The sequence below is a fragment of the Capsicum annuum genome, chromosome 12 (genome assembly GCF_002878395.1).
Source record: "Capsicum annuum cultivar UCD-10X-F1 chromosome 12, UCD10Xv1.1, whole genome shotgun sequence".
NCBI lineage: Eukaryota > Viridiplantae > Streptophyta > Magnoliopsida > Solanales > Solanaceae > Capsicum > Capsicum annuum.
Window position 1 is genome coordinate 68,732,728 of NC_061122.1, and position 18,998 is coordinate 68,751,725.

The window sequence follows — 18,998 nt, forward strand, 5'->3', positions numbered from 1 at the left end:
GGTCAGACTGGTGGACCATGAAGTTTTTAATGGACCACCAAGTTGACCGTCTTAAAAGTTAAAAAAATAAAACATACTGGATAAAGCTGACAGTGGATCTGACGGACCGTCCCACCACTAGTGTACTAGCCTTATGTTATTTCCTTGACTAAGACTGGAGGTTACAAGTCATAAAGACTCAAAACTAATCATTTGGTCCTATCTGTAGCCAAACCAGTGTGTGCTCCAAGAGTTTCTATCTTGACTTCCACTTGGGCCCTATGAGTCAAAGTGACATTTGACAAGTCGTGTGGTGTGAATTGTAGGGTTACTAGAGAAGGGTCCTTCAGCTATTATCTTGACTACGACTTATGGTGATGAACTATAATGTGTCTTTATGAGTCCTATAGTGACTTGTAGTCATTGACGATAAATTTTAAGCTTTTAATTAAGGTCACTTTGGACATTTCTCCTTTTAACCAAATCATGACCCATGACTTAAAACCCCTTTAGTGTGTCATTATTACTCAAAAACAAATTAAAATTACTTTCTAAAAGACTCTCAATTCTCCAAGGTCAAGATACTTAGGGTTTTCAAGAAGTTATTAATTAGAGATTCCAAGGGAAAAATTTTCTCCATAACTCTTGATATATCAGGCATGTGACTCTACCCCTAAATTGTTTTACTTAAAGCATGAAATTATATGATTGTTTATGTGGTTTTGAACATGGGTTTTGATATGGGTTGAGGTTTTTGGAATGAATATTTCTTAAAAAATTTTCCCATGATTTGTTATGCATTGTTCATGCTTTATATATAGTTTTAACCTTGTGAGGTACACGGGCATGGTTAATAAACTAAGGGATTGTGATTTGTGCAAGTTTTGTGATTATTCACAATTGAATTGGCAATAACCCCTAACCCAATTTTGTGAAATGGTTATGAGTATGAATATAATTGCATTGAACTACTTTTGGAACAATTGCATAATATAAATAGGTTATTGAAATATGATGGTTTGACTTAATGAAAAAAGGGAATTGGTGTTCCCTTCACCTTGTATTAATGAACAAAGAGAGTTATTTCTGTAAGTTTATAGAAATTATAATGGCATGGTAATAGTACCTTGCAAGTATAGTTGGTATGCTGATACAAATAGTGTATGGCTAAATGTGCATTATGGATCAATGAATAGAAATGTGTGATAAATGTTTTAATGGGGCTTAAAGAGGGTTGTGTAGCTGGACTGTGAAAGTGGCAGTCCCAAGGGATCAATTCTGGAAATTGTGTTTGTCGACCAAAGGATCTAAGTAGCTTGGAGTTCGAGTCCCCTCGCTTGTGATCAGGTGGTTTGGGTCTACCTTACAATTTTATTGGGAGGTTAGAGTCCCCCATATTAACTTACATAATCAGGTATTTAAGTCATTTTTAGTATATGATTAGGATGTTTGATTCCCCCGTGCATGTATATAAAGTTATTCTCTGTTTCATATGGCTATACACATTAAGGCCCAACCAGGGGGTAAGATATGGGCCCATATAGCCCATGGGTAATGTTATATGATAGTTAATCTACATAATTTAGACTTAAGTTTTAAAGTGCATGTTAAGCCTTGTTCTCTATCTCAACATTTAATGTAAGTATATATGTGTGCATACATATATGTGAATATGTACATTAAGTTGAACTAGATTTTAAATTGTGTTGTATCCCTATGAAATACAGGGTCAGAAGGGAATCTTATTTTTTCTGCACAGTGTTAGGTGGATTGGATCGATTTGTCGATCGTTTGCAGTAAAGTAGTAAGCTTTTATTCTCTGGAAGACTTGATCATTCCATCGACTTTCTTTTATAAACTAAAATTAAAGAGTTCACATTAACATTATTAGGGTCAGAGGTATGTTCCAACTTAGATTATTTTTGGATTAGTAGAGGCTTTGTGGATATTACTATGGACGATTTTTGGTTTTTGATATTCATAGTATTTTGAGTCACTATTTACACTATCTTATTAAATATTTGGAACTCATCTGCTGTTATATGATTGTGTGTGCTCTAAATAGTAGGGCAAAGGGGTTGGTCTCCGATCCTCAATGGACTTGGGATGCCCGTCATGGCCAAGCCCTAGTTTGGGTTGTGAAAAAGATAGTATCGGAGTATAGGATAGGTTTTATTGGGTGTCCACAGAGCCGTTTTATGTAGAGTCTCTTTCATGAGTGTGCAACGCACCACACTTATAAAGGTAAGGCTATAACGCATGTAGGAATGTTTCCCTTTTCTTGTGATCTAATTTTGGGCTATTAAGTCTAAGGTCTTAAATTTGCTCTAATACCCGTTTGTTCATATTTCAAATCATGCCCCCCAAAAATCTGATGGATGTGAAAACTTTTTTGTCCCTTATGAGGATAATGTCGATGGAGCTCGTCCTACATATGGAGTTCATACCTGATCTAGGGTCAATGCTTCTAATTTCCCTAGTGGGGTTCCACCGATCCCCACAAATCCTTCTCCCACGGGTAGTACTCCTTCTCAGTCATCTCCAGGAGATATTACTAATATTGAGTTTCACTATTTTATTTATCTATTGACCTAATTAGTGACCCTCAGTCATGTTGGTCGGGCCCTATTGGTGTTGCGGTTAATTCTTCTAAGGCCACTAGGGTTGTCCAATTTGTGAGGCTGAATCCTCTAACCTTTACTTGTTCTAAGGTTAATAAGGATCCTCAAGGGTTCACAGATGAGATGGAGAAAATTTTCTCTGTGATATATATTTTTGATTTTGAGGAAGTAGAGTTCGCTGTATATTAGTTGAAGGATATGGCATATCAAGTATATAAGGAGTGGAATCAGTTAAGCAGTATCGATGCTAAGGTAGCATTATGGGATGATTTCTCTGGCACCTTCCTTGACCATTTATTTCTATAGGAGTTGAGGGAAGCAAAAACTGAGGAGTTGGTGAATTTGAGACAAAGCAGGATAATTGTTAAGGAGTATGCGAGACAAGGCAGGATAATATTTAAGGAGTATGCCTTGAAGTTTCACCAGTTGTCTTGTTATGCTCCTGAGTTAGTTTCTTCCAAGAGAGCGAGGATGGGAATTTTTCTTCTGGGTTATCCCATGACTTGGTGTTAGAATAGAAGGCCGCCTTGTTAAACAATGACATAGAATTTCTAGGTTGGTGGTGCACATGAAATAGGTAGAGGATGAGAAGAAAAAGTAAGAATAAATTAGGAGAGATAGAGTAAGAAGTTTTGGTACTCAGATCAGGGGGAGGTCAGAAAAATAGTTGTGGTAATGGCAGGCAGTGGTCTAAGAAGAGGTGGGTAAATTCTGGTTCCTATTCTACGACAAGTTACCTATATCCTAAGCCATCTGGTGACCGTTATTTTTAGAGCAATAGTGGATTTAGGGCATAGTGTGCCCAGTCTCAGGCTAGTGAAGCTCAATCAACCTCATCTTATCCCTTTTGTTAATTTTATGGACAGGTCCAATAAGGATTTTGTGAGAAGAAAAGAAATAAGTGTTTTAAGTGTGGTCAATTAGTTCACATGTAATAGGATTGTCCCTCAATCAGGGATGCTATTGGGGCTAATATGGTTTTGATTTCCACGTCTTCAGTTTATGCACCATAGCATGCTACTTTTGGCTCTAGCAGTAGACATAATCACCTTTATGCTCTTGCCACTCGCTAGTAATCTGAAGCATCTTTGGATGTCGTCACTAGTTTGTTACAACTCTTTTTCTGTGATGTGTATTATCTACTTGATCCGAGGTCTACCCTTTCTTTTATGACCCCTTTTATGGCTATTCATTTTGGTTTTCGTCCCATGTGTATTCCATATACCTTTTCTATTATGGATAGAAGAGTCTATAGAGGTTGTGTGGTATCTATCCGTGGTAGGGAGACGTTAGTGGATCTAATAGAGTTAGACATGTTAGACTTTGATATGATTTTGGGGATAGATTGGTTACACTCATGCTATGCATCTCTTGAATGTAGAATCCAAAGGTTCAGTTTCCAATTCCTGAATAAACCAGTGATTGAGTGGGAAAGTAGTTCCTTAGTTCCTAAGAGAAGGTTTATTTCTTATCTTAGAGCCCAGAAGTTGATTTTCAATGACTGTCTTTATAATTTGGTATGAGTTAAAGATTTTAATTTGAAAGGTCCTTTATTGCAATCTGTCCCTGTGGTCTGTGAGTTTCTCAAAGTTCTCCCCGATGATCTTCCTAGTGTTTCTCCCAATAAGGATATTGATTTTTGGGATTGATCTTCTTCTGGACACTCATTCTATCTCTATTCCTCCCTATAGAATTGCTTTAATTGCTTTGAAAGAACTTAAGGATCAGTTGAAAGACCTTCTTGATAAGGGATTTATTCATCCTAGTGTTTACCCGTGGGGCGCTCCAGTACTCTTCGTGCATAAGAAGGATGGGTCGGTCCCTTCGAATATGTATAGATTACCACCAACTGAATAGGATAATCGTGAAGAATAAGTATCTGCTTCTAAGGATTGATGATATATTTGACCAGCTTCAGGGTGCTAAGTATTTTTCTAAGATTGATCTTTGGTCGGGTTATCATCATCGAAAGATTAGGTAGGTAGATGTCCCTAGGACTATTTTTCGTACCCAGTATGGCCATTATGAGTTCTTGGTCATGCCTTTAGGTTTACCTGATTCCCCAACGATATTTATGGATCTTATGAACTGGGTTTTCCACCAGATTCTAGACATATTTGTCATTATGTTTATTGATGATATTCTAATTTATTCTAAGAGAGAGTCAAATCATGCCGATCACCTCGTGTAGTGTTGCAAACCCTTAAGAATGGAGGTGTGATTATGCAAGAGGTGGTGAAGTCATCCCTTAGTGCTTATGTAAATGAGAAACAGGTTTTAGACCCTACCTTAATGAGGATTAAAGGTAATATGCACTAACAGAAAGTGATGGTGTTTGAGATTGGTAGTGATGGTATCTTGAGATACTAAGGTAGGTTGTGTGTCATGGGTTGTGAGAGAGAATCTTGGCTGAGGCTCATGAGTCGAGGTGTATTGTCCATCCTGGTTGGACGAAGATGTACCACTATTAAAAGATATCTAATGGTGTAATTACATGAAAAGGGATGTGGCTAATAATATGGAAAAGTACAGGGTGTGTCAAGAAGTAAAGATTGAGCACTTAAGGCCTGGTGGTTTGTCTCAAGAGATTGAGTTTCCTATGTGGAAAAGGAAAGTGATTAATATAGATTTTGTTACTAGTCTTCCACGGTCTCTCCAACAATTTGATTCCATTTGGGTCATTATGGATAGAATGACTAAGTCCAGTCACTTCTTGCCAGTAAAGACTAATTATTCAACAGAGGATTATGCTAAGCTTTTCATTCACGAGATCGTGAAGTTGCATGATGCTCCAATTTCCAATGTATCTAATTAAGGTACTCAATGCTCCTCGCACTTTTGGCATTCTTTCTAGAGAGGTTTAGGAACTAAGGTGAGCCTTAGCACCATTTTTCACCCTTAGATGGATGAATAAGCGGAGAAGACCATTTAGACTTTGGAGGATATGCTAAGGTCTTGTGTACTTGACTTTAGTGGTAGTTGGGTTGATCATTTACCCCTAATAGAGTTTGCATATAATAATAGCTATCATGCAAGTTTGGGATGGCTACTTTTAAGGCTTTTTATGGTAAGAGGTGTAGGTCTCCTATTGGGTGGTTTGAGGTTGGTGAGAGTAGATTTTATGGTCCCGACTTAGTTTACCAAGCCATAGAGAAGATGAAGGTGATTTCGGACAAGATGAAGACTGCCCAGAATCATCAAAGGTCCTATGTGGATATAAGATGAAGGGACTTGGAATTTGATGTAGATGATTTGGTGTTCTTGAAGGTGTCCCCCATGAAAGGAGTAATGCGGTTTGGAAGGATGGGAAAGCTCTTTCTCTATTATGTTAGTCTATATTAAATTTTAAAGTGAGTGGGTAATGTAATTTATGAGTTGGATTTGCCTCCGAGCTTGGGTTCCATTCATCTAGTATTCCATGTTTTGATGTTGAAGAAGTGTTTGGTTGATCTTTTCTTGGTAGTTCTTTTGGAGAGTGTTGGTGTTTCAAATTTCTTGTCTTATGAGGAAGTCCGAATTGAGATTTTTGATCGACAAGTTCGTAGACTGCAGATAAAAAATGTGGCTTCGATAAAGGTTCTTTATAGGAATCATAAAGTATAAAAATCTACTCAGGAAGCTGAAGAGGACATGAAGTCCAAATACCAATTCTTGTTACCCATCCCAGAAACTCATGCTTAAGGTATGTGTTAATCTTACCATTTTTGTTTTCTCCTTTGTTAAAAGAAATTATGATTTCCTCGGCATCTTTGTTTTCTATCTTTGTTACAAGTATGTGTGGCTGTGTTTCTACTAAATTGTGCTAGTGGATGTCGTGACCCATTATTTGAGGAGAAATGATCCCTAGATGGTTGCAACAGAAAATTTCTAAGTTTTTAAGCTCACTTCCCAGACTATAACTCTCCCTACGAGTTGTAACGTATCATTGTGGGTCATAAGGAACCAATCATATTCAAACCATTGTACTATCCTAATGTTACTACCTTTACTATGAATGGTGGTTAGGAGTCGTAAAGACTCAAAACAAGTCATATGGTCCTATCCGTACCCAAACTAGTGCGTGCTCCCAGTGTTTCTGATTAACTATGACTTGGACCCTATGAGTTGTAGTGTAATCTCGTGAGTCATATGGTATGAATCGTAGGGTCAGCAGAGAAGGGTCCTTCAAGTACTGTCTTAACTGCGATTCATAGAGACGAGTCGTAACATGTCCTTATGAGTCGTATAGTGATTCATAGTCACTGGTGACAAATTTTCAGCTTTTAATTAAGGGCACTTTGGATATTTTACTTTTTCACCGAATCATGACCCTCAACTTAAAAACCCATTTGGGTGTCATTATCACTCTAAAACAAATCAAAATAATTTCTAAAACACTCTCAATTCTCCAAGGTCAAGATACTTAGGGTTTCTAAGAAGTTGATCTATTAGAGATCCCAAGTGCAAAATTCTCTCCATAGCTCTTAATATTTCAGGCATTGACTCTAACCCTAAATTTGTTTAAATTAAAACATGAAATTATATGATTGCTTATGTGGTTTTGAACATGGGTTTGGATATGGGTTGAGGGTTTTGGAATGAATGTTTCTTAAATTATTTTCCCATGATTTATTATGCATTGTTCATGCTTTATATATGATTTTAAACTTGTGGGGTAAATGGGAATGGTGAATAAACTAAGGGGTAGTCATTTCCCCAAATTTTGTAATTATTTATAATTGAATTGGTAATAACACCCAACCCAATTTTGTGAAAGCAGTTTTGAGTATGTTTATAATTCCATTGATCTACTTTCAGAATAATTGCATCATATAAAGAGGTTATTGAAACATGATGGTTTGACTTAATGAACAAAGGGAGTCGGTGTTCCCTCCACCTTGTATTAATATACAAAGGGTGTTGTTTTGCCCAAGTTAATGAAAATTGTAATGGCATAATGATGTTATCTTGCAAGTGTAGTTGGTTTTACGATACCAACAGTGCATGACTAAATGTTTTTGCAGTTCAATGAATAGGAATGTGTGACAAATGTTTTAATAGGGCTTTAAGAGGGTTATGTAGCTGGTTCGTGAAAGTGGTGGTCCCGAGGGACTAATACTAAAAGTCGTGTTTGCCGATGCGAAGGTCTAAATAGCCTGGGGTTCGAGTCTCCTTGCTTGTGATCGGGTGGTTCAAGTCTACCTTACTATATGATTGGGGGGTTTGAGTCCCCATATTACCTTACATAATCGAGTGTTTAAGTCATCTTTAGTATATGATTAGGAGGTTTGGATCCCCCGTGCATATATATAAGTTTATTCTCCGATTCGTACGGCTACATGCACTGGGCCCGACTAGGGGTTGAGAGATGAGGCCTATATAGCCTGTGGGTACTATTATATGATGGTTAAGCTACACAATCCAGGTTAAATTTTTAAAGTACATGTTAAGCCTTGTTCCCTATTCCAATATTTTATATAAGTATTTATGAATTCACATATTTATGTTAACATGTACATTGAGTTGAACTGGATTTTGAATTGTCATTACTTTATCCTTATCCTTGAATTACATGCTAGTAATCAACCCACTAACCATCTCTAGATGTTGTATCCCCACGCGATACAGGGTTCAAAGGCAATCCTATTTTTCTGCATAGTATTAGGTGGATCGGCTTAGTTCATTAAACATTTTCGATGACATGGTGAGCTTTCATTCCCGGAAGACTTGATTATTCCATCGATTTCATTTTATAAACTAGAATTAAAGAGTTCATATTAAAATTGTCATTGTCAATGTGAGGGCCGGGGGCATGTCCCGACTTGGATTATTTTCAGATTAGTAGAGGCTTTGTGGATATTACTATGGACGGGTTTTGGTTGTTGACATTCATAGACTTTTGAGTCACTATTTACTCTATCTTTTTTAAATGTTCGAAACTCATCCATTTTTATATGTTAGTGTGTGGTAAGGCAAAGGGGGTGGTCCTTAGTCCTCGGTGGACATGAGATGCCCGTCATGGCCAGGCCCTAGTTTGGGTCATGACAATTATTATTTTGACTCATAGTATACTTGAGTTATATATTCATCTTCTATTTACTTTTTAATCGGCTTTCATATTATTTTTATTACTATAGTCTTGAGGTTAGGTTAAGGGGGTAGTCTCCGATCCATGGTAAGCTTGAGATACCGATCATGGCCAGGTCATGGTTTGGGTTGTGACAATATTAGTATTAGAGCATGATTTAGTGTCATTCGGTGTCCACAAAGTCGTGTAGAATAGAGTCTTTTTTATGGGTGTGAAGCATGCCACACTTCTAAGGAGAAGGGTACAAGGTATTTAGGAATGTTTCCCTTTTTTTGTGTTCTATTTTGGATTATGGAGTCTAGTTTCAGATCATGCCTCCTCGAAGATCTAATTTTCGTAGAAACTTTATTCAACCTAAGGAGAATGTGGAGGGGACTCTCCCTGTGTATGGAGTGTAGACCCAATCTAAGGTCCCTGTTCCTAATTGTACTGCTCCACGTAGAGTTCCATCCCTACTAGTCCTCCTTAGGTTTTCTGTGCTGGTGACACTTATGCTCAGTTTCCTTCAGGAGATATCTCAAATGTTGAGTTTTGTCTTTCTATTCATATGCTTACTCAGTTGGTGGTATCACAGTCTCGTAAGTTTAACAGTGTTGGTTCTGCTGCTCATTCATCTGAGGTTACTCAGGTTGGCCAGTTTATGAGGTTGAATCCCCAACCTTTATAAGATCTAGTGCTGAGGAGGATCTTTAGGGGTTCATTGATGATATGGAGAAATTTTTTAGGGCAATGTACTGATATAGAGGGTGTGGAGTTTGCTTCTAATCAGTAGCTTGTCAATGGTATGGGGAGTGGGAAGCTATGAGGGGTGATGATACTGAGCAAGCTATATGGGATGACTTTCTAGGGTCCTTCTTGATCACTTTTTTCCTTAGGATTTAAGAGAAGCTAAGGTAGAGGAGTTTGTTAATCTGAAGCAGGGTAAGATAAATGTGAAGGGGTATGCTCTACAATTTTAGAAGTTATCCCGTTATGCTTTGGAGTAGTGGCTAACATGAGATCCAACATAAGGAAGTTTGCTTCTGATTTGTCCTGCGAGTTGGTATTGGAGTGTAAGGCTTCTATATTGATTAATAATATAGGCATCTCCACACTTGTGGTTTATATGTAGCAGGTAGAGGATGAAAAAAAGAAATAGGTGGAGATGGGAGAGAGACAGAACAAGAAGTTTAGGTATTTAGAGCAGGCTGGGGGTCAGCAGAATAGTGGGAGAAATGGTAGACAGTGTACCAACAAGAAGAAATAGGGCAATTCTTATTCGTTTTCCAGTGCTCCTTATCCTAAGCCTTTAAGTGATCATCATTTTTAGGCTAGCAATTATCCTAAGGCATAGGGTGCCCAGTCTCAGGCTAGTGGAGCTCAGCTAGCCCCATTTTATCCTTCTTGTCATTTTTATGGGAAGATGCACCGTGGATGTTGTGAGAAGGGGAGAAATCGGAGCTATTATTGCGGTCAGCTGGGTCATATACATCTAGATTATCCTTCAACCAGGGTTTCCACTGGGGCTAATAAAGTTTTGGTTGCCACTTCTTCAGATCATGTGCCAAAGGGCTCTACTTCTAGTGTTGGCACTGGACGGAATCATATCTATGCACTTGCTACACATCAAGAATTTAAGGCATCTCTAGATGTTATTACTGGTATATTACAACTCTTTTACCGTGATGTTTATTGTTTGGTTGATCTGGGTTCTACCCTTTCTTTTGTGATCCCTTTGTGGCAGTGTATTTTCTTTTTGGTCCTGAAAATATTTTTGACCCTTTCGCTATGTCTGGATGATTCTATAGTTGCTAGAGAAATCTATAGGGTTTGCATAAAGTCTATCTTTCATAGAGAGACATTAGTGGACTTGATAGATATGGTGGATTTCGATATTATCTTGAGGATAGATTGACTTCATTCGTGCTATGGTTTTCTGGATTGTAGGACCCGAAGGTCCAACTTTCACTTTACTAATGTATCAATATAAAATTGGAAAGGAGTTCTTTAGTGTGCAAAAGGAGGTTTATTTCCTATCTTATAGCACAAAAATTAATTTCCAAAAGGTGTCTGTATCATCTAGTTTGGGTTAAGGATTCTAACTCTAAAGGTCCTTTTTTTAAATTTGTCCCTGTGGTTAATGAATTTCCTAAAGTGTTTCCTGATAATATTGCTGGAATTCCTCCTGATAGGGAAATAGATTTTGGTATTGATCTTCTACCTGATACTCGTCCTATTTTTATTCCACCTCATAGAATAGCTCCGACAGAATTAAAGGAGCTAATGGAGCAGTTAAAGGATTTTTTTGATAAAGATTTCATTCATCCTAGTGTTTATTCATGGGGTTCTCCTGTGCTTTTCGTGCGAAAGAAAGATGGGTTTCTTTGGATATGTATAGACTATTATTAGCTGAATAAGGTGACAGTGAAGAATAAGTATCCCTTTCCTAGGATTGATGATCTTTTCGATCAGCTTCACGGTGCTAGATGTTTTTCTCAGATTTATCTTTGTTTGGGTTACCATCAGTTGTAAACTAGGGAGGTTGATATTCCCAAGACTACTTTCTGAATCTGGTATAGTCATTATGTGTTTTTGGTTATATCTTTTGGGTTGATAATGCCCGGTTGCATTCATGAATCTTATGAATCGGGTATTTCGGCAATTTTTAGACTTTTTTGTGATAGTTTTCATTGATGTACTCTAAGAGTGAGGAGGATCATGTCAATCACCTTTGAATTATGTTGTAGACTCTTAAGGACTAGAAGTTGTATGTGAAATTTTTTAAGTGTGAATTTTGGTTGAGTGTTGTGACCCTTCTTGGGCATGTTGTTTCTAGTGAGGGGATTAATGTGGATATACAAAAAGTTAAGGTAGTTAAGATGTAGCCTAGACCCACGACTCCAACCAACATTAGGAGCTTATTGGGCTTAGCTGGGTATTATAGGAGGTTTGTGGAGAGTTTTTCTTCTATTATTATTTCGTTGATGAAAACTCCAAAAAAGGTTAAGTTTCAGTGATCTGATGCTTGTGAGGATAGTTTTGAGAAGTTGAAGGATAAGTTGACTTCTGTGCCATTTTTGACCCTGCCCAAGGGTATCGATGCTTTTATTATTTTTTATGATATGTCATGTGTGGGACTGGGTTATGTCTTGATGCAGCATGGTAAGGTTATGGCTTATACTTCTAGGATGATTAAGTCTCATGAGATGAATTATCTAACTCATGACTTGGAGTTGGCAGCTGTGGTTTTTGCTTTGAAGATTTGTCGCCATTATCTGTATGAAGTGCAAGTGGACATTTATCCAGACCATAAGAGCTTGTAGTACGTGTTTATATAGAAGGAATTGATTCTCAGGTAGAGGAGGTGGCTCGAACTACTAAAGAATTCGACATGAGTCTGAATTACTATCCATGTAAAGCTAACGTTGTTGTTGATGCTCTTATCAGCTTGTCTATAGAGAGTTTATCCCATGTTGATGAAGAGAAAAGAGGATTAGTGAAGGTCATTAACAGGTTTTCTAACTTGTGAGTTCGCCTTTTGGACTTTGAGGATGGGGGAGTCATTGTTCAAGAAGTGGTTAAATCATCTCTTGGTGTTGAGTTGAAGGAGAAGAAGGATTTGGATCCCATACTTATGCAGATTAAGGATGATTTGGGTCAGCAAAAGGTTATGATTTTTCAGATTGGGGGAGATGGCATCTTGAGGTATCAAGGTCGGTTGTGCATTCCTTATGTGGATGGACTGCAGAAAAGGATTTTGACTGAGGCTCATGAGTCTAGATATAAAGTTCATTCAGGTTCAACTAAGATGTACCATGACTTGAAGAATACTATTGGTGGAATAATATGAAGATAGATGTAGCGAACTTTGTGGATAAATTTATGGTATGTCAGCAAGTTAAGGTTGAACATTTGAGGCCTGGTTGAATATCTCAAGAGATAGAATTGCCTAGGTAGAAGTGGGAGATAATTAATGTGAATTTTACTACGGGTCTTCTACAGTCTCACAATTAGTATGATTCTATTTTGGTCATTGTTGATAGAATACTAAGTACACTTACTTCTTTCTAGTGATGACTAACTACTCAGGAGAGAATTATGATAAGTTGTTCATTCATGAAATTGTAAAGTTGCATGGAGCGCCAGTTCCCATCATTTCAACCAAGGTACGTAGTTTTTTTCTCATTTCTGGCATTCATTTTATAAAGGTTTAGGTACACAGGTGAAACTGCTTTCCACCCTCAAACAGATAGGTAAGCAGAGCATACTACTCATACTTTAAGGATATGCTAAGGACTTGTGTGATTGATTTTAATGGAAGTTGGGTGGATCATATGCCTCTTATTAAGTTTGCATATAATAATAGTTATCACTCTAGCATTCAGATGACCCTTTTTGAGGTTCTTTATGGTAGGAGGTGTAGGTTTCCTATTAGGTAGTTTGAGGTAGGTGAGACTAGGTTGTTTGGTCCTGACTTGGTTCACCAAGCCATGGAAAAGGTAAAGGTGATTAGAGAAAGACTTACGACTGCTCAAAGTTGCCAAAAGTCTTATGTGAATGTAAGGCGAAGATAATTAGAGTTTGATGTTAATGATTGGGTATTCTTGAAGGTGTCTCATATGAAAGGAGTCATGAGGTTTGGGAAGAAGGGGAAGCTCAGTCCCCATTATGTTGGCCCTTATCAGATTTTCAAGAGAGTTGGGAATATGTTGTGAGTTAGATTTACCAACGAATTTGGGTTCCATTCATCCTATTTTTCATGTGTCCATGCTGAAAACATGTGTGGCTGATCTAACCTCTGTGATATCATCGTGCCAAGCTGATGGATTAATTTCGTCTAGTTTATGTTTTTTTACTTAGGGTGAGTTTTTGGGCCTTTTCACCCTTTACATGACTTATAAATATAAAAGGGACCCTTTTCCTCCAGTTTTCAAATATCAAACTCTACTTTATTCATCTTTAATTCTCCACCCAAGAAAGCTCAAGGATTTTTCAAGAAATCACTACTCTGAACTCTAAACTTCAAAGTAACTTCAATTTCTTGTGTGTTTCAGGAATGTTTCTCTTATCTAAACATTAATTTTTCATTGTGACATAAATTGAATGGATTTTTGTACCAATTAAATTGTGGATTTTGGAATTGGGTTGAGGGCTTTTGGTTTTTACCAATTGAATTACTTATCCTATGTTTTAAATTGATTACTCATGATTTAAATTAATGTTTTTGGGACTGAATTGGTACATTCTTTAAATGGTTGGAATGGGGGACATGGGTTTCCCCAAATTGGATGAAATTTAGCTTGATAATTGCCATATCCCCAATCCACCTTGTAAACTTGTTTTTGAATATGAACAAATTGCATGGTTTAACTTACTTTGAACCTAATGCATTGCATTAATGTATCAATGGATATGTAAATGAATTTGGATGGCCTTGGTGTTGAATTTAAACGGAACTTATGAGTCAATGTGGTTATGTGGATTGATTTTGCATGTTTAATTTAGCTTGCAAGTGTATTGGTATGACGATACCAAGTGTATGATGATACCAAGTGGTAAATGCCTTAATAAATTACTCCTAGGTTAATGGCTGGAATTAGGTGCAAAGTGATTTTAATTTGGGCTTAAAGGGAGTTGTGTAGCTCACCATAAAAGGTGTAAGTCCTGGGTGGACAAACACTAGAAACCACGTTTGTCGGCATTGGGGGTCTATATGACCGTGTGCTTGATACAGACTTGATATATATGTTTGGGATGGCTATCGCCCATAGTGGATTTATTTTTCCTTCGGTTCGTGCAGCTAACACTCACTGGGGACCTTTCAGAAAGGGAAGCTGAACCCATATAGCCTATGGGTACCTTTAGGATGGATCGAGCTACACAGTTTAGGTTAATAGTTTTAAAACTCTAATGTTTATAAACCTTTACCCTACCCCGGTATCCTATATATATATATATATATAAATGTGTACATGTGATTTTGACTGAATTTGGACATTGCTTTATTTTATCACTTTTGTGAGTTACATGACAGTGTTTATCCCACTGGCCATCCTAGGATGCTAGCTCATTTCATGATGTAGGTTCCAAACATTTTTCTATTGCTCCTGAGTTACATGAAAGTGCTTTGTCATTTTCATTATTCTTTCTTATTTACTCATTACTTTTGGATTCATTTGGTCATAGTTTGGTGCATCTCCCAACTTAATTGTTATTCGGGTTTTAGAGGCTATTGTGGACAAGTTTGGGTTGGTTATTGTTTTGACTCTTAGTTCTTCTGATTCATCTATTTATATTTTATTTACTATTTAATTGAATTCCGTATTATTGTTATTATTATTGTGCTCTTGAGCTTAGGTTAAGGGGGTGGTCTCCAATCCATGGTGGGCTTAAGATACCCATCACGGCCAGGTTCTAGTTCGAGTCGCGACATACACGTTACACAATAATACACGTCTAACCATGGGATTCAATATTCTATGAACTTTTAGAGATCTCATCTCAAGAATAACACTCCTTACCACTTCAACACTAACTTAGGTCTCTAATCATGAATTCACTAGTGCACAATGCATCCATCCACTCGTATACCAACATGACATTCAAGATTATCGTTATAACTACATTTGAACTTCTAGGCAATAAAATTATCTAGAAATTTTCTCATCTTCTCTAATACCTCTTCAATAACAATTTCATGTATTATATCCAAAAAGGCACATCAAAAAAATTCTCAACTAACTATTACATATACTAGAGCTTTGCCTTGATCTTCCTCTACATTTTTAACCTTAGATAAAACAAGCATACAACAATTTTCCTAATAAGGAAAATCTACTCTCTCCTATCTTAATCATTGTTCATCCATTTTCGTAACTGCTATCTTAACATAAGGAAGGTCACTGAAATGATAGAATATGAGGACCTAAAGGATGAAAGAATACCATGCATAACTTTGACACTTGATTGAGGCCTTAAGAATAGAGTATGATAGTCATGAATTTGTTAAAGTGGTCTAAATTGAGGATATAATGACATAATGTGATTTCACTAGTCATTAAGGGTGTACCATGAGTTCAGGGAACTAAGCATACTATGAAACATGGGTTCATACTTAACATAAACTACTTAACATAAGATTTGAATTCACAGATTCATGGGGGATAACTACAATCACAGAGTGAAGCTATTACGTCTTTTACTAGGGACTGAGAATGAACATAAATATGTATGAAAGGTATAAGCATTAGTAACAGGAGTAGCTCTATCATGAATGGATATGGTGTTACAATGAATGTAACTTGAGTATTACACTAGAGTAAGAATTGATCACTATCTCATCATAACTCTAATTGCCATGCATCACAATCTAATTCACAAGACTTGGTTTGGTTCATCACCATATCATATCCTCCTTACATTAAAGCTGACATTCTAAGCCTATGGGCCTATTCCATATCCTCAAGACTGAGCCACAATTTCTTTACTCTAGCAGTCTATACTTATGCTCAACTCACCTGGATAAACTATATTTTGAAAAATACTAACTTGATTCTTGGACATTCCTTTCATAGATACCACCCTTAACTTTCTCTAGCTTCAATAATCATCATCATATACTTCTATTCTTCTTGGCAAACATACCTGCATCTCTAAACATATAATTTTCCCTTTTCTTCTTAGCTTTGCTAATATCATGCCTCTAAACCTATATTTTTTCCTAAATCATGAGAATTTTTATTATTCCAAAAGACTTTGTATTATCACCCTATAACTCCTAATTTAGCTATTAAGAATGTCATATACTATATAACTATCCTTCTTCACACTTAGGAACTCAAGGGTACTATCAAAGCAAACACGACACTTAAAAATCTTAGAAAATCATGCAGCCACATATTTACTCGGATACATCTCTATATCACATCTACACCATCATACTTAATTGTGAATGAATAAACTTAAACCTTGCATATGTTATTTCAAGCCTACTAGCTCACCTTTCATACAACTAGCATCGCTATCCAAGCAATCATTACTTCCACTTTGATGATCACCCACTATTCAAACCTAGTGTCTAGTACTAGACATGATTTACAATATAACTTGACATGCTATTCTTGCTTGGCAGCTACATAAAAAAATCAACAAACACTAGCCCACTAGAACCTCATAATAATAATAATTGATCATAACATTATGGTTTACCTTATTATAATCCCTTAGCATATCCTCTTTTTACACATCACTAATACTTATCCATCCATATGTCTAAATTATATCCATAGCTCTACAGGCATCACCAGATATCCTTTTCACAATCATAAAAAAGCCTATTTTAACAATTCTTAACAACCTAATATTTTCATTAATGATCTATGCTTTTCTAACACAATGAAAGGCTATCAAAACTCCTCTCCTACTCTAAGCATATTCTCAGTCACCTTAACTAATAACTCCATCTTTACCTTCCACCATAAAATCTACACCACACTCACTACCCCTTAGTTAATACCCAAAGACATACCACCTCAATTTTAACTTAATAGCATACAATCTATATATTTTTAACCAATTGTTATCCCTACCTTTATTGTCACTACACTTCTCCTACATTATACCATCCTTGAACTACTAGATAGGAATCAAGGAAACATTAATCCACCAAAATTCATAATCATGCATAATAAACTTAAACAAAGCCTTTTATCTAACTTTAGTGTACATACAAATTCTTCTTTATGGATGTACTAGTCTTTCTTACAACCACATAATAACCTATACACCTATTTATTCATAAGATATTATCTATACCTATCAATCTTCAAACTACTCTATAAATCGTACACTTCTATACTCACACTTGTAACATTGGAGTCAGTCTATCATAGAATTTTGAGAATAGGTCTGGAACATATCATACTTTGGCTTAAATGCATGACTTGAATGAATAAGAGGGGATACTTTTGAATAACTAAACTTAAAATGAATTGAATGGCTTCTGTCGAGTCTTTTGTGTTATTTTTGAAGTTTCTAATAGGCAATCTGAGAGCATCATATACGGAGAAATTAAAATTTTACTGCTCACATTTTCTCAAAGATAAGTCATTATTGGAGGATTTTGGTGTACCAAATGAATCAACATAAGTTTCTAAGAGGATAATTTTACTGCATGATCTAGAGTATGAAAGAAGGAAAATATCTTTTAAATGCCAAATAGCCTCTCTAAGAAAAGTACAGATGTCTCTATTTCATTTTGCAAGACTCTAGTAGACACAACTTAATAGACGCCCTAGGACACTCGAACTCTGTGCTCTGATATCAAGTATGTAACGACCCAAGACTACCCCTGGACATCACACAATTCTTAGAACTATAAGGGATCCTAAGCTAACCCATAATACTAGCATAATTTATGAACAACTGAATAAAAATACATAAAAATGGAAATATTTACATGGAAATAATGTAATTGGCAGAATTTGTTCAAACAATACTGTTTAAAATATTTACAACACTAGATTATACAAAAGAAACTAAAATTGAAACTAAATACATCAACTTTGACTGACTAACTATGAAGCCTCTACTAATACCGACTATAGGTAGCAGAGACATGACTCCCAACTATATCTAACCAATACGACTCAATAAAATAAAATATTAAATCTACAAGCTGACTTGAGTCCCCGAATACAGAGAACTCATCACATGTTGGTTGGAAACTATGAACTGCCTGATCATGAAGTTGTGTGCTACAACTGATACCTACATTATGAAATAATGTAGCTATACATACATATATATGTTGTCGGTACTTTTGAAATATACTTAGTATATGGGGATAAATGCAATAAGTAAAACTGAATCAATGCATAGTCTTAAAACATGGAAGCCAAGTGTAAATAGACTCACCTTGAGCATGAAAGAAACAAAGAATTGAAATAACATAAGCATAATCATAAAACAACATCTGAATAAAACTTGTGAGTCATTGCACTTAGTTTCTAAAATCTTTACTTTTATGAAAGATTCTTATAGCCGACATAAACCATGTGAGCTAGCATGGAGTTGAACATCTTACCCATGTTGAGGAGAGCATTTCTATCCTTTTCATCGATATAGAACCTTACTTGGGTGATCACCTATACATGTCCGTTTGGACAAGCTACATGTCTATCCCGACAAGCTGAATAATAAGCCTACATTGGTACTTAGTTTCTAAAAGATAGGATACGCTAAACCCACATCTTACTCGGTGTTAAATAATACTCCTTAAATATATACTGGTGCTCATACTTATGAAATTCACCTTAAAGTTATGGATTTATAATACGAAAAACCAACTATGC